Genomic DNA, 8271 nt, shown 5'->3' with positions numbered 1-8271 from the left:
AATGCCACATGGCAATGGAGGCAGAGATGGGAATGGATGTAGCTGTGAGTGAGGAATGCAGACAAACACCAGAAACTGGAAGAGGCAAGGAAGGATTGTGCCTGCAGGTTTCAGAGGGAGGGAGTGAGGGCCTTCCGACACGTCAATTTCAGATTTCCATCCTCTAGAGCAGTGGGACAAAAACATTCAGTTGTTTTAAGCCACCCAGTTGAAGGTATTTTTTTATGATAGCCGTAGGAAATGGATACAAGCCCCAATACAAACTGAACATAGAAACTCAGATGAGTGTGCCTGGTTGACAATTTCATGCATATTATCACGCACTGATGCCGAGAGGATAATGTCCTGAGCACAGTGGAAGCTTCATGTTTCTCAGATTCTTTTCTCTTCCTTTGGCTGATTTTAATTTGTATCCATTCCCTGTAATTAAGCATAACCATACATATAATTGCTTTTAGGGAGTTTTGTGAGTCCTGGAGAATTACTGAACCAGAGTGTGGTTTTTGAGAAAGCCCTGAATTTGCGGTTGGTGTCAGAAGTGAGAGTAGTCTTAGGAGTCTTGTGTGGACTCCCCCTCTACCTTCCTAGCTGGGCTCTACCCCCTTGCTGTAGGTATCAGGAGTCTAGGGCTGGCCTGGCAGTCTAGAGGACTATGTCCTCAAATCTCAACTTTTTGCTAACTCCACATAGGCTTTATAAAACAATCTGATAGAACCACTTAACTATGACTGTCTTTGGCTTTGCTTTTACAATTCTTGGTTATAGAGTACGGAGTTCCCATGCACTGTGTAACTCTCTCATACCTAGCCTGGGTGAATTTAGCTATCATCAGAGCCCAGGGCCAAATTGCAGCATAAGTACGGTGTCGTCATCTTTCTTTATTCTGTGTCCTCCTTCTTACTGTCACCCGTTACTGTAACCCAAAGCCTTCCTGCTGATCTGTGATTATTTAAGACCCTGCCCTGACTCTCATATACATGCACATACTTATGAATTCACCCCCAATTCCTCTTCTTGATGGAAGGTCTTTGCTACTTCCTCTCTCACTAATTCAAAACTGATTTTCTCAGAGCTCATAAAAGATTGGTATGAGATGATTTATTAATATAATTGCTGCTAATGTAAATAACTAGCCTCAAGCTTTCTTTTCAAGAGAAGCTTCTGTTCATGGGTCCTCTCCTCACAAAAACAAAGCAAGACTCTTGCTCTCATTCCTTCTTTACATCTAAGAGTGACAAATAAGTTACTCTTAATCAGAATATAATAGTGAGCCCCAGATTTTTGCGGAGTTGGAGTTTGTTCACAGAGGAACCAAGGGAAAACATGGTTGTCTTCCCTATTTTTAAATATAGATAACATTGCTTGATTATCCCATCTTACCTTTAATGACTTGCTGATGGAGGGAGTCTGATTTTCTAGGCCAGGAAGCATCCAGCATGGGGGAAAGACGTAGGTTGGGAGGCAAAAAGCACTTACAGGGTCATTGTAAGGATTAAAGGACTTAGTGTGTAAAGAGCTCAGAACGTAGTGATCACCTTGTTAAATGTTAACAATTATCTGTCTTCTTTGAATTTTTTTGAAGCTTTCAGTCCTCTACTTATGGTTTTCTACCTTGTTTCCTGGCAGTTAAGACTTTAATAAAGCAAGACAATTTTCTCAAAAAAGATAACATATTCTAATACAGATTCAGGTTGTACATTAATTCCTGAAAAAAAAGTCAGGAATAGGCAGAGGTTTATTTGACACTGTAAGACAGTAGAATATGAAGCAGTCTTGATTACTGTAGCCTTGTAGTATAGTGTGAAGTATAGCATCATGTCTCCAGCTTTGTTCTTTTTGCTTAGGATTGCTTTGGCTATGTGGGCTCTCTTTTGGCTCCATATGAAGTTTAAAGTGATTTTTTTCCAGTTCTGTGAAGAAGGTCAATGGTTGCTTGATGAGGATGGTGTTGTATCTATAAATTGCTTTGGGCAGTATGGCCATTTTCACAACCCTGATTCTTCCTAAACAGGAAGAATGCTTTGGAATGTTTCCCCATCTGTTTGTGTCCTCTCTTACTGCCTTGAGCAGTGGTTTGTAGTTCTCCTTGAAGAGGTCCTTCACATCCTTTGTTAGTTATATTCCTAGGCATTTTATTCTCTTTGTAGCTAATGTGAACTGGTACCAAAACAGATATATAGCCCAATGGAACAGAACAGAGGCCTCAGAAGTAACGCTACAGATCTACAACCATCTGTTCTTTCACAAACCTGACAAAAACAAGCAATGGGGAAAGGATTTCCTGTTTAATAAATGGTTTTGGGGAAACTGGCTAGCCATGTGAAGAAAGCTGAAACTGGACCCCTTCCTGACACCTTACACTAAAATTAACTCCAGATGGATTAAAGACTTAAACATAAGACCTAACACCATAAAAACCCTAGAAGAAAATCTGGGCAAAACCATTCAGGACATAAACACAGGCAAGGACTTCATAACTAAAACATCAAAAGCATTGGCAACAAAAGCCAAAATAGACAAATGGGATCTAATTAAACATAAGAGATTCTCACAGCAAAAGAAACAGTCATTAGAGTGAACCGGCAACAAACAGAATGGGAAAAAATTTTTTCAATCTACACATCTGACAAAGGGCTAATATCCAGAATCTACAAAGAACTAAAGCAGATCTATAAGAAACAAAAAAACGAACAAACAAACCCATTCAAAAGTGGGTGAAGGATATGAACAGATACTTTTCAAAAGAAGACATTTATCAGGCCAATAAACATGAAAAAATGCTCATCATCACTCATCATTAGAGAAATGCAAACCAAAACCACATTGAGATACCATCTCACGCCAGCTAGAATGGCCATCACTAAAAAATCTGGAGACAACAGATGCTGGAGAGGATGTGGAGAAATAGGAACACTTTTACACTGTTGGTGGGAGTATAAATTAGTTCAACCATTGTGGAAGACAGCGTGGCGATTCCTCAAGTATTTAGAAACAGAAATTCCATTTGACCCAGCAACCCCATTACTAGGTATATACCCAAAGGATTATAAATTGTTCTATTATAAAGACACATGTACACATATGTTCATTGAGGCACTATTTACAATAGCAAAGCCCTGCAATCAACCAAAATGGCCATCAATGATAGACTGGACAAAGAAAATGTGGCACATAGACACCATGGAATACTATGCAGCCATGTTCTTTGTAGGAACATGTATGAATCTGGAAACCATTATTCTCAGCAAACTGACACAAGAACAGAAAACCAAACACTGTGTGTTCTCACTCATAGGCGGGTGTTGAACAATGAGAACACGTGGGCACAGGGAGGGGAACATCACACATTGGGGTCTGTTGGGGTGTGGGGTCTAGGGGAGGGACAGTGGGGTCAGCGGAGGTTGGGATAACATTGGGAGAAATGCCTGATGTAAGTGATGGGGGGATGGAGACAGCAAACCATCATGGCGTGTGTGTACCTATGCAACAATCCTGCAGGATCTGCATATGTACCCCAGAACTTAAAGTACAGTAAAATAGTGAAACAGTCTACCACACAATAAAGTCAGGGCACTTAAGGCATTACTAAGCATATCAGTAAGTAAATGGACATATTACTAAATATACATATTCCTAAATATCTCACCTTTAATAACTTGCCTATGCCCATTACTAGCATGTAATTACTAGCATGTAGTGTTTTCTAGAGGGACAGAACTAACAGAATAGATATATACAAAAAGGGGAGTTTATTAAGTACTAAGTCACATGATCATAAGGTTCCACAATAGGCCGTCTGCAGGCTGAGGAACAAGGAGAGCCAGTTCGAGTTCCAAACTAAAGAACTGGGAGTCTGATGTTCGAGTGCAGGAAGCATCCAGCATGGGAGAAAGATGTAGGGTGGGAGGCTTGGCCAGTCTCTTTTCACATTTTTCTGCGTGCTTATATTCTAGCCCCACTGGCAGCTGATTAGGTTGTACCTCTCTAGATTAAGAGTGGGTCTGTCTTTCCAAGCCCACGGACTTAAATGTTAATCTCCTTTGGCAACATCCTCACAGACACACTGAGGATCAATACTTTGCATCGTTCAGTACAATCAAGTTGATACTTAGTATTAACCACCTATGCAAGCTATTAAAGGTAAGATACTTAGGATGTCATTTAACCTCTCTGTACCTCAGTTTTTTTAATTTGTGTGAAAACAGCCCTTAAGAATTAAAGGACTTAGTGTGTAAAGAGCTCAGAACATAGGGATCACCTTGTAAGTGTTAACTATTATCTGTCTTCTCTGAATTCTGTTAAGGCTTTCAGTCCTCTACTCGTACTTTTCTACCTTGCTTTCTGGCAGTTAAGACTTTAATAAAGCAAGACAGTTTTCTCAAAAGGAATAACATATTCTAATACAGATTCAGGATATATGTTAATTCCTAAAAGAAGGACAGGAATAGGCAAAGGTTCATTTGACACTGTTAGACTGTAGAATATGAAGCAGTCTATCACATAATAAAATTGGGGCACTTATGGCATTATAATTAGGTATTTTTAAAAGTAGAAATGAAAAGTTTACTTTGAATATTACAATAAGGTGTATCACCTTATGGTTGAGTAGCATTTTAAAGCTTTTTAATACATAATTTCAATGAGTTTTGTTGCTCAAAGAAGTGAGCATGGTAGGTATACCAAGACGTATTTTAAAGTAGGATTTAGAGTCTTATTAAAGTGTAATGACTTGTTCAGAAGTATTGTTTCTATTTGGGAAGGAGTTTAAATTGTTGAGCTGTTAAAGATGGAACCACCTTGATGTACACAATCTGTTGATGTCTAACTTTAATTTCAGTGACTTTAGTTCAAACAATTGTGATAACTTTGGTGTTAATGGATGTTAGCTAGAACAGGAAAGAACACATTTGATTTTCTGAGTCTTTTGGTTATCTAACATTTTTGAACATTATGCTAAAAGATAATTTAGTGAACTACGACTCTTCAGATACTTTAAAAAATAGAATGACTTTTTTTAGGAAGCTAAGGAGGGGAAAAAGACTTTTGAAAGCTTTCTCCCTCTTTTTAAACTTATGAAATACTCCACATGTTTAGTAAAAAGATTCAGGTTGAATGAGCAGCACTCAACTCTGACGGATAAAAGAGGTGGGATTTTTAATATAACTGTCAATTCTGAAAGGCAAATAATCTCATTATTAAAGACCTTGGCAGTTCAAATTGTTACTGAAGTTTTATGAATGCAAAGGATGTATAATTTCAATTAGGATGAAAGCAGCTTATTCCTCTGATTCAGCAACAACAACAAATACTTGAATGCTTCCACTTTTAAAGCAAGTTGTGGTTCTCACTTGGATAGTTGCAATTGATCAAGCATAACATTTTTCTGTACAATCTTTCAGTTTTATTTTTTGGATTTATTACATTAGGGTTAGGTAGGCCCCAAAGGCTAGGATTATGACAGGTGGTTTTTGTTGTTTTGTTTTTTCTTCAGTAAATGAAACTTATTCTTAGACAGCATAGCTATTTCACACTCATTAGAAAGAAGCGCTGATTCAGGCCATCACAATGGCCTGAATTCAGGCCAAAATTAGTCTTGACCCATCTACCGTCCTCTTTGGGTAACCTCCTCCAGATCAGGGCTCTGTCTGTCTTCCTAAGGAACTAACAGTGCTTGTTCCTTCTATTCTAGTTTCTTTTCTCAGGAAGCACTTGGAATATTTATTCACACTAAGCTATTAGTGGCTTAGGTTTATTTTTCCCTGTGAATAAATTTATATTTTAAAAGAGGTCAGCTCTGGCCAAGTGTGGTGGCTCATGCCTGTAATCCCAGCACTTTGGGAAGGCGAGGTGGGCAGACCACCTGAGGAGTTTGAGATCAGCCTGGCCAACATGGTGAAGCCCTCTCTCTACTAAAATATAAAAATTAGCTGGTCATAGTGGCAGGTGCCTGTAATCCCAGATTACAGGCTGAGGCAGGAGAATTTCTTAAACTCAGGAGGCAGACGTTGCAGTGAGCTGAGATGGTACCACTGCACTCTAGCCTGGGCAACAGAGTGAGACTCCGTCTCAAAAAAGAAAAGAAAAAAAAAGGTTAGCCCAAAAGAATATTAATCTCAAATGGTGAAATTTGAGGTGTTTAAAATGGGAAGTTTTTTAGTATCTCTGTAACATAGTCCTCCTATACCCATTCTATTGCATAGTAGTAAGCAGTGTGTACCTATAAATAAAATCAATCCTGTTGGTAAAAAGAAAATTATTAGGAATTTGATATTGTGGAGCATGAGCTATACTTTAGGTAGAAGCTGTACGTAAATGAACAAATAATTCTCGAAGACTGATTGTGTGTACCACTATTTTTCCACCCATCTTAACCTTATTTGTGTCCCTATTTATGATTTTTTAAAGTAAAAATCATAAACATAAATGTAAATGTAAAATTACATTTTAAAATGTAAAAATCATTATATTAAAAAATAATAAAAGAGACACACTTGAAAACTATTTTCTAATTTGTTTAATATAAACAGTCTTCCCAAAGTATTGCAGTCAAAAAGCTTTTAGGTATATGTCTGATGTAATGCTCTTGCTGCAAAGGGAAAAACTATCACACAAAATGTTGGACTGAGGGCTGCTGTGGGCAGCGGAGAACTGGTGAAAAGCTCTGGTCTTGGAGTCAGACAGATGTTGGGAAAATGACTTTTTCTTCCCCTTAAACCATGTTATTGAGGTGTGGTTGACATACAAAAAGCTGTAGGTTTCCAATGCACGTAACTCCATGAGTTTGGGGATAAGTACATACTCGTGAAACCATTATCATCATCAAGGCTATGAACATGTCTATTATCTCCCAAAGTTTCCTTCTACTCACTTTATTATTATAATTTAAATTGTAGTAATATAATATGTTTTTGTGGAAAGACCACTTAGCATAAAATCTACTCTTTTAGCAGATGTTAAGTATACAAGGCAGTATTGTCAGCTATAGGCACTGCTGTGCAGTAGATCTCCAGAACTTACTCATCCTGCACAACTAAAACTTGGTCCCTTTGAACATCCCATCCTCATTTCCCCCTCTCTGCACCCCCTGGCAACCACCATTCTATTCTGTATGTATGTATGTATGTATGTATGTATGTATGTATTTATTTATTTATTTATTTATTTTAAGGCAGAGTCTTGCTCTGTTGCCCAGGCTGGAACACAGTGGCCTGATCTCAGCTCACTGCAACTTCTACCTCTTGGGTTTAAGCAATTCTTGAGCCTCAGCCTCCCGAGTGCAGCTGGGATTACTGCTGCATGCAACCACACCTGGCCAATTTTTGTATTTTTAGTAGAGATGGGGTTTTGTCATGTCGGCCAGGCTGGTCTGGAACTCTTGGCCTGGAGTGATCCTCCTACCTCGGCCTCCCAAATTGCTGGGACTATAGGCATGAGCCACCATGTCTGGCCTACTCTGTACTTCTATGAGTTTGATTATTTTAGAGCTCACATATAAGTAAGATCATACAATATGTTTTTCTGTGTCTTGCTTATTTCACTTAGTATGTCCTCCATGTTCACTCATGATAGTGCAAACAGCACAACTTCCTTCTTTTGTGTATATACACCACCTTATTCTATTATGTATGTCCACTACCTTTTCTTTATTCATTCATGTATTGATGAATATTTAGATTATTTTTATAGCTTTGCTATTGTGAATAATCCTGCATTATTAGTAAAGATAATAATAAGATAATAAAGATAATTATCCTGTATTATTAGTGGGAGTACAGATATCTCTTTGAGGCAGTGATTTTTTTTTTCCTTTAATTTTGATTCTGCTTTCAGTTTTTTGGATATATACCCGGAAGTAGAGTTGCTAAATTATATGGTAGTTCTATTTTTAATTTTTAAATTTTTTTTTTTTTATTTTTAACAGTCTTGTTCTCTCACCTAGGCTGGAGGGTACTGGTGTGATCTCAGCTCACTGCAACCTCCGCCTCCCGGGTTCAAGCTATTCTCATGCCTCAGCCTCCTGAGTAGCTGGGATTATGGCTGTGCACTACCATGCCTGGCTAATTTTTGTATTTTTAGTAGAGACAGAGTTTTACTATGTTGGCCAAACTGATCTTAAGCTGCTGACCTCGAGTGATCCACCAACCTCAGCCTCTCAAAGTGCTGGGACTACGGGCATGAGCCACTGCACCTGGCCTACTTTTAATTTTTTGAGGAGCTTCTATCCTTTTTTTTTTCTTTTCTTTCTTTCTTTTTTCTTCTTTTTTTTTTTTT

The 8271-nt window shown here is 38.2% G+C and overlaps 1 long non-coding RNA gene across 1 annotated transcript in view; it reads left to right on the top strand.

The window, feature by feature from the left end:
• Positions 1–3901: 3901 nt before the first annotated feature.
• Positions 3902–8271, top strand: part of LOC119468691 — a 16646-nt gene continuing 12276 nt past the window's right edge. Inside the window, exon 1 of the long non-coding RNA XR_005197440.1 lies at positions 3902–4140. This is a non-coding gene — a long non-coding RNA (uncharacterized LOC119468691). The remainder of the gene's footprint in view (positions 4141–8271) is intronic.

This window comes from Cebus imitator, unplaced genomic scaffold (assembly GCF_001604975.1).
Source record: "Cebus imitator isolate Cc_AM_T3 unplaced genomic scaffold, Cebus_imitator-1.0 Scaffold474, whole genome shotgun sequence".
Taxonomy (NCBI): Eukaryota; Metazoa; Chordata; class Mammalia; order Primates; family Cebidae; genus Cebus; species Cebus imitator.
This window is presented reverse-complemented; position numbering and strand designations above follow the sequence as displayed.